The sequence below is a fragment of the Lactuca virosa genome, chromosome 2 (genome assembly GCF_052849685.1).
Source record: "Lactuca virosa cultivar CGN04683 chromosome 2, Lactuca_virosa_CGN04683_v6, whole genome shotgun sequence".
Lineage (NCBI taxonomy): Eukaryota > Viridiplantae > Streptophyta > Magnoliopsida > Asterales > Asteraceae > Lactuca > Lactuca virosa.
The window spans coordinates 277451491-277461000 of record NC_136427.1 but is presented as its reverse complement, the minus strand read 5'-3'; the positions used below and the strand labels follow the sequence as shown (position 1 = coordinate 277461000).

Sequence of the window (9510 nt, the reverse complement as noted above, 5' to 3'; positions counted from 1 at the left end):
TCAGAATGAGGAAAACATCATTGTTTCCTAAAATTCATGTGAATTAATATAATATATTAATATCAAGAAACATGGTGGGTGTTCCCTAAAATTCATGTGTATATTCATCCCCAAGTTCCCCCTGCTATAATTCTTACTATAACCCCATCTTCAGTAGCTTCTGCAATATTCCTACTCGCCATCTCTTGGTACCTTGGCTCAATCCTGCATGTATCTATTGTATGTTCAACAAATAAGTCATGAATTCCCACTTATAAGAAATCCCATTCAAATTGTTGTTCAAAAGTGTCATTGTAGCATTAATCGTTGCCATTATGTGCATGGAAAGTTAAGTCGAATCATACATACTTATAAAGCTAGCATTTTTTCTTGAATCTCATGCATTTGAAACCCCCTTTTTTAACTTCCTTTCACCACATTCATTTGAAACTCCCATGACTTTTCAATTTCTTTATAATAATATTATAAATAAGTTAAATAATGTTCTATAAACAAGAAAGGGTGTTTTATTACAATGTCTTCATCCCACATCGATGGTGAGAGTAAACAAGAGAATGTTTCCTCTTCTATAAATAGGAAAGGTTGTGAAATGTTTCAAAGGGATCAAACCATGAGAACTTCCTCATGCCTACCTTTGTAGGATTTTGAAGGTATTATTTGGTGAGATTGTCTATATTAGCAAGTGTCCAGTTAACTTTTAGAATTCCAAAAATGGTTTTAAACCGAATTTTTTCAGGTTTAAACCGTGTTTCAGTTAGAAAAAAATTTATGTAGTTGGGTATATTAAGTTGAACCGGAGCTGGATCAATTTGGACCGATAAAGGAATCATTTTCCTTTCACAACAAACATTTGAAACTCCCATGATTTTTCAAATTATTTATAATAATATTATAAATAAGTTACATAATTTTATATAAATATAAAAAAGCATCTACCTAAACCTAAAATTATAACTATTTGAAAAATCACTTTGATTCAAAAGCACGAAATATATACAAACCGGGTTTCACTAGAAAAAAAAATATGTAGTTTGGTATATTTAGTTGAATCGGTCCGAGTTTGATCTATTTGGACCATAAAAGAAGCATTTTCCTTTCACTACATACATTTGAAACTCCCATGATTTTTCAAATTGTTTCCAATGATATTTTAAAAAAATTACATAATGTTATATAAATATAAAAAAAACATCTACCTAAACATAAAATTATAATTGTTTGAAAATTCGATTTGATCAAAAGCACGAAATATATACGCATATTATATTTTATAAATGAATTCTTTTTATAATGAACTTTTGAATCTTGAAAATACATATAAACAAACTTTCTATATTAAGTACCTAACTGAATTTATGATTTTAGAATTGAACAAAAAGTTATTCAATAAAAACTTACTTTTTCGGATAGCAACTTACGAGATTATAGAAAAATGGAACTATTGAACAATAAAGAAAGGGTAAACAAGAGAGAGGGTGTTTTAATAAATAAGTTGAATAATGTTTTATAAACAAGAAAGTGTGTTTTATTACAATGTCTTCATCCTACATCGATGGTGAGAGTAAACAAGAGAACGTATCCTCTTCTATAAATAGGAAAGGTTGTGAAATGTTTCAAAGGGACCAAACCATGAGAACTTCCTTATGCCTACCTTTTTAGGATGTTGAGGGTATTCTTTGGTGAGATTGTCTTTATTGGCAACTGTCCATTTAAGTTTTAGAATCCCGAAAATGGTTTTGAACAAGATTTTTTTAGGTTCAAACAGAGTTTCAGTTGAAAAACCGTTATGTAGTTTGGTATATTGAGTTGAATCGGTCTGAGTTTGATCAATTTGGACCGATAAAGGAAGCATTTTACTTTCAGCACATACATTTGAAACTCACATGATTTTTCAAATTGTTTCTAATAACATTATAAATAAGTTACCTAAACATAAAATTATAATTGTTTGAAAAATATATTTGATTCAAAAACACAAAATATATACAAACCGGGTTTCAATAGAAAAAACGGTATGTAGTTTGGTATATTAAGCTGAATCGGTTCGAGTTTGATCAATTTGGACCGATAAATGAAGCATTTTTCTTTCACCACATACATTTGAAACTCCCATGATTATTCAAATTGTTTATAATAATATTATAAGTTACATAATGTTATATAAATATAAAAAAATCTACCTAAACATAAAATTATAATTGTTTGAAAAATCACTTTGATTCAAAAGCACGAAATATATACTCGATTATATTTTATAAATGAATTCATTTTATAATGACATTTTGAATCATGAAAATACATATAAACAAACTTTCTATATTAAGTACCTAACTGAATTTATGATTTTAGGATTTAACAAAAAGTTATTCAATAAAAACTTAATTTTTTATAGCAACTTACGAGATTACTGAAAAATGGAACTATTGAACAATAAATTTTCTGGATAACGTTTTATTTTTATTATTTAATATTTTATTTAACAAAATGAAATTAATGGCAAATAAAGAAATGAGTTTAATTAAATTGTCTTCATCCTAAATTGATCGTGAGAGTAAACAAGAGAATGTATTCTCCTCTATAAATAGGAAAAGTTGTGAAATATTTCAAAGGGACTAAGTCATGAGATCTTCCTTGCATCTAACTTTGTAGGACGTTGAGTGTATTCTTTGGTGAGATTGTCTTTGTCGACAAGTGACCAATTAAATTTTAGAATTTCAAAAATGATTTTGGACCGTATTTTTTAGATTTGGATCGAGTTTAATAAGGATCCGAGTGTCTTCTGGCTGAGTTAGGAAAACTCGCTTCCATTGGAGGCCGAGTTTAAGTAACATGCCGTGTATTTGGTTGTGTTAGCCAAGTTTTACAACCCTGTATGTTAATTTAAAGTTTTAACCTTATAAAAGACGTCACTATTATCATATGTTCTATATAATTATGGTAATATTTATGATACAAAACATTTTTTTTTACTATTTAAGATAAAAAGTTGTCTCTATTATCATATGTTGTACAGAATGATAAAATATAATATAGATAAAAAGATGTCTCTATTATCGTATTTTCTACATAAAGATAATATTTAATATAAACGTTTTAATTTAATATGAAATTATTATTTAATAGATAACAATAATGATTTATTTATTTTTAATTTTTTTTTTCTATTTTAATCATATAACTTTATATATGCAAAACAACTTCAAGTTCCAACCTTATCTCTTATAATATAGTTCAACATTATAACAATACTAAAAATCATTTTATAGATTTTTTATGAAATTATTATTTAATTGTTAATAACAATGATTTAGTTATTTTTAATATAAAATATTTTTTTATATCCCACGCAACGCGCGGGCATTCGCCTAGTTTAATATATAAGAATACACGATGTGTCTAGAAGAGTGGTTGATCCATGAGTGCAAATATTTATGAACGTAAATATTCTTTGATGTTCATAATCACTAATTATGAACTTTAGAAGAATAAAATTATGTCACATTCCACTGAGGCATAACATCAAACAGGTGGTGTGCAATTATGCTCAACTTAAAATGAGTTTCTATTTCATTGCCAATCATTTTTATTTTTTAAGATTCATGAATAAAATAAAACAAAAAGTAGTTGTTTATTGAGATTTATATTATATCAACAACCAAAAAAAGCGTAATACCTATACAGTTTGTTTCCTGTTTCTGTATTTGCACATAGGACCAGTGCAAAATGCCAACTCTACATAAATTCCAAAGGCGAATAGAATTGAGGATTCCCAGAGTCTAAAATCATACATGTCAATTTTTATCGATTTTGAAAATCAAAATATAAAGGTACCTGCTAAGTGATCGGGAGAGACGAAGTCATAGATATTGCGATGATGGTTGTGACGTCAGAATCAAATTCATGGTGGAGGTTGATTGGAAGACGGAGGTTCAATTCAAATCATACTGAAATTTGATCAGATTGAAACATCATTTACAAAATAAGTAAACATAATTTACAAAATCATTTACAAAATAAGTAAACATAATTTAAAAAATAAATATAGAAAAAAGCCCTAAAAAAAGCGGTTTGGATAATAACCTGTAACTGCTCATCGGAATGATGCAGCCAACCCCTTCTGTCTCCAGTTTCTTTTCCGCCTCCTCCATCGTCTTCCCTTTCTGTTAAACACCTTTTGTATCCGACAGATGTAACAAAAAACCTATAAATTTGCAAACGCAGGAATGAAAACATACGTGTGTTCAAGAAATTTACCTTGGTGGGTTTTATTAAAAGGAAAAAGCTTTTGCAGTCGATTTGTGCTCCATGATTGATTAAACTATTGAAGCAATTGAGGCAATTGATGGAACGATTGGAGCAATTACATTGAAATCGAACTCAGACAATTACCTAAAGATGCTTGATTTTTAGGAATTATGAAAGCATGAAGGAAACCAACTACTAAAGAGTGGATTTATGGCTATGCTGGTCATAGAAGAAGAACATAATATTTGAGGTATAGAAGAAATATAACAGATTGAGGCGGTGGTTTTGAGGCGGGTAGGGAATGGAAGGAACTGGAGGTCTAGTGATCGTCTCCAAAAGAGGAGGTAGATGAAAGAAATAGAAGGCGGTGGAAGCAACTGTATGTGATTGGGCGAGGGAGGCGGTGAGGAAACACTCGGAAGGGTCGAAGAAGCAGCAGATGGCGGAACGTGAATGGAACAGCTACTGTAGACAAGCCTCCCCGAAATTAAGTATATATATAATCAGAAAATATCGGATTTTCTGGGGAAATACTAATATTCAATTACCACTTACTTACAATACAAAGAAATTTAAACTACATTCCTATATGTTACTGCTATGAAATTCACACATGCATTTATACTCAATTTTCACATTATTTTCAGACATTTTACAGAAAATATCGAATTTTCTGGGTTTACAAAAGATGAAAAGACTTTTATTCAAACATACTTATGAACTCACCAACATTATATATGTTGACCATTTTCAAAATAACTTGTATTCTCAGGAAATCGTTAAGCAGGAGGATTTTCAAGTGTGTATGGATTTATTTTGTGTAACATCACTCATCGTACTACTAATACTTTGGATTTATGTAATCTATAACAATGTACTTGATGTGAACAATAACAGCTGTAATATGTAATGTTTGGTGATGAATGTGTTATGTTTCATGTATATTCATTGTGATGATATTTCAATTGTTAGTCACACGAGCCCTCGGACGTTTCTGCCGTCTGGTTCGGGGGTGTGACACGACACTTATATAACTCATAATAATAGTCCAAATATTTATTATAAGTTCCTAATAACAATACTATATTTAAATAAAAGCTATATTTAAAATATGGTAGGCGTATCTTACCTACAAGGGGGTTTGGCTAGAAGCCGGGCTCTGCAGGGGCAGAACTTCCGAGCCGAAAGCTCTTCGTCTCGGAGCCGTCAAGCGCTCCGGGGCTTTCTTCTAGCGCTAGGGGAGTTTTGGGAGTTTAGAGAGAGAGTAGAGAGAGAAGGGTGGAGGTGTGAAGAAATGAGGGTGGAAGGGGTTGTATTTATAGGGTGAAATATGGCTGAAATTGGTGTCACATGTCACCATCTAGTGGCAAACCTTGGGGAGAAAGCAATGGCCAAGATTGTGCCACATCACCCCTTTTGCAGCAGCACCCTGCCGACTTTTAAACCCCGTAACTTTCGCATACGAGCTCCGTTTTTGACGTTCTTTATATCCACGCGTAGGTAAAAACAAGATCTACAACTTTCCTTTTGACTCCGTTGGGTAATTATCGACCGATCTTAAATTTAACAGTAGGAGGAGATTATACAGTTAAATGACCGCGTAAAATTCATAACTTCTACATACGGGCTCCGTTTTCATTTGTCTTTTTATCGTTGCGCTACTAATAATGAGATCTTCAACTCTCATTTAGGTTGCGTTGGCCAAAAACCGCTCGATCTAAAATTCGAATTCCTGACTGTGCACTGCTAGGACAAATCTTAGAAAAATCATAACTTCCTCATACAAAGTCAGATTTGGTCGTTCTTTTTATGCACGCTCTCAGTTTAACGTATACTACAACTTTTGTTTAGATCACTAAGGCTAAAAAGCACTCTATCGTAAATTCACTATTTACGTCGCGCAGTGTCGTGCCGGTTCCGTCGCAAAACTTCGACGGGCCATAACTTCTTCGTTATAACTCGGATTTCGGCGTTGTTTATATGTACGAAATCCTTGTAACATATGATAAAACTTTTATTATGACTATTCCTTCTAAATAATATTGTATCAAAAAGTCATTTTCGACACTTATTGTCTCTAAATTGACTAGCCCGAATCTGCGGGCGTTACATGAAAAAGTTAAAGAACAGTGTAATATACACCTAGTTGTGTACATAAAAAAATTGGTGCTATGAGAGCTTCATGGAGGATTCTGTCATCAATAGAGCCAAAAGAGGAATCAAGAGGAATCAAGAGGTAATGATCAGAATGCAAAATGTATCAAGGAGTATCGACAGAAGTGGAATATGAACTCAATATCATTTCCAATGATTTAGTGCATGTCATGATCATCATCTGATTCCTCCATATGGTGCTTCTGGTGAATCATATATCTTCTATTACAAGATGTAAGTTCAAAACTTACATAATTTCGTACTTTGTACAACCCATTTCAATATTTTGCATCATTGTATTGGGATGCCATTCTTCTTGTAGTAAAAGGGATTATTATAAACATTTAGCAGAATTTAAGTCTAGAAATGGCAACAAATTTAAGTCTGGAAATGGCAAGAAAGATGTTGATATTTCAGTGAAAGCATATGGGCAGCTACCACTACATCAGAAATTGACTTGCCACCTACACACCATATTCGATTGGGACAAAATATAAATTTCTCGGTCTTCTATTATAAAGTTATGAATTCAGCTTAAAGTTATGGTTCAAGTGTTTGAACCATAGTCGGGTTCTGACCAAACTAGTAAGAAATAGTTCTTCCATCATCTATATGGCTAAGGTTAACCAAAATACTTTTTTTTCTATCTAACATCAATGTAAATTTAATTGTTTTTCTTTTTACAATATTAAAAAATAAGCATGATTTTTTTTACCGTGAATTAACTTTGATTCTAAAAGGATGAATTTTGATTATTAAAGAATGAATTTTGATTCTTAAAGAATTATAGAGGCTGAAGGTGATGGTTTGTGATGTTGAAGTCTTGATGGTGTGTTTTTATGTAGGTAGATGTCATGAGAGGATGGTTATGCTGATGGGTTTCAAGCAATACATCAATCTTATGGTGTACATGAAAACCCTAATAGCTTTGGATCTAGTTTGTCTAATGAACATGCAATTGAATATCCAAAGCTATAAACCCTAGATCTAACATATTATAAACTGAATTAGGGTTTAGTAATTACCTTTGATTGTTATATAGTAATAACAATCAATTCCTTGCTTTGATTGGCTTCAGAAAGCTTATTGCCTCAAGTGTTGCACCTCTAATGGAGTCACAAACACCACTAAGCAACTTGGATGAAGAGGGAAGAGACGGGAGGCACCAAAAACGGTTGGAAACCCTAAAGGAACACTTGTCCAAATTTTTGGGGCTTAAGGGTCCTTTATATACATGTAGGCTATTAGGGTTTACAACTAGGAAACCCTAATCTGGCTGCTTAAGCCCTAAGCAGCCCATGAACTCCTTTAACATATCCCTTGGACGAATTCCTTATGGGCTTCCCATAGAATTCGTCCAACCTATATATTATTAGGTGATCCATAGCCCAATGGTAATTATCTTATAATTACAACTCCAGTCCCCTAAGTTTAATTAATCTCTTTTAGTCACTAAATTAATTCTTAATTAATTCTTGACTAATATTAATTAAACAATATGATTTCTCCTTTAATATATTATTCTTATAATATATTAATAAATCATAATTAAACCTTTCTCTCCTTAATTCATCCTACATATTGCTATGGTGAAGGCAACCCAAAAGGACCATGCTCATAATCGGGTCAAGTACATACCAAAATAGTTATGGACTTAGACACTAATCCAACAGTAAGTGGTAATCAATATCGACCAGAAAAAGTGGAAACACAAAAAGTTTTAGACATTGTATTGTACACATATTCTTTAAGAATGATCAAATTCTTCAAGAATTACATTCGTTCGTGGTGGTGGTTTGTGATGATGATTAAAGTGGAAACACAAAAAGTTTTAGACATTGCATTTTCAACAATTCTTTAGTTGTATAAAAAAATGAGGTGAGTACCCTTCTGGTGTGTTTTTATCTCATAAGCATTATTTGAGTATGGATATATGACTGATTGATAGATTTGATTATACTTGTTGTATGTGTGATACTTGTATGCATGCTTAGTAGCTGAGTGTGGGCGGGGCCCATATCTCGTAGTTAGCCGAGTGTGGGCGGGGCTTGTATCTCGTAGTCAACGGAGTGTGGGCGGGGCTCGTATCTCTTAGTTAGCGGAGTGCGGGCGGGGCCCATATCTCCTAGTAGCATGATTATGTGTATGATATGTGGTAGTTTGGGGAGACTCACTAAGCTTCGTGCTTATAGTTTTCAGTTTTGGTTTTAGGTACTTCCGGTAGCAATGGGAAGAGTTCGGGATGATTGCAGTGAACACACCATGATTTTAGCCTGGGATGTTTTTACTCTGATATGTTTTGACAGATGTTTATGATGTTTTGAGAAACAATAACTTATGATTTTCAGGTGATGTTTGATAGCTATGGGTTTTATTCACAATTAAAAATGAAATTTTTTGGACCGTATTTTTGGGATGTTTCATGATATAATCAAATGTGAATCTTACATGATATATACATATGCATTTTTGTGAGTATTCTTGCATTAATCAATTTTCGTTTTAATTTGCTTTTAGATTTGGAAGAATTTGTGGGAAATATTGAAGAGGAGAAAAATTATAAATTGAAGAAAACTGGAAATCTTGACACGAAGAAATGATAATATTTTGAATATTTGTAGCATTTTTTGTTTTTATATTTTTATTTTGTATCGAATAAAATACTTCTACTATTGTGTTTATAGATTATTAATAAAAATGGGTTTTTTATGATTTACTTACGAACATTATAGTATAAGAAATATGCATATATGCATTTGAAAAACACATGCATACATGCACCTGAAACATTAATTTTTTGGTTAAAAAAATTATAGTGTTTTTAATATTACAACTTTTTGTAAAAAAATCCAGTTTCAAAAAAATATGTTTTTTTAGAAAATCATATTTTTTAGAAAATCATGAAAATTATTATTTTTATAAAAAAAATCCGAAAATTTTATTTATAATTTTAATTTTTACATTTTTGTTAATATTTACAATAACACAAAATATTAAACATTAAATTAGATTGGGCGTACTGGCTCTCAAGATGGCCGCGAAGGCGCCCACGCACGCTGGGCGTACGTGGGAATACGCAGGGCGTACGCTTGGCTGGGGCAAACCCTAATT

At 31.8% G+C, this 9510-nt stretch overlaps 1 long non-coding RNA gene across 1 annotated transcript; it reads right to left on the bottom strand.

The window, feature by feature from the left end:
- Nucleotides 1-4388, bottom strand: LOC145157020 (uncharacterized). Its single transcript, XR_013737047.1, has 4 exons — nucleotides 4255-4388; nucleotides 4081-4160; nucleotides 3832-3944; nucleotides 1-214 (listed from the first exon to the last, which is right to left on the bottom strand). It is a non-coding gene; the product is annotated as an uncharacterized LOC145157020 (long non-coding RNA).
- Nucleotides 4389-9510: the final 5122 nt, after the last annotated feature.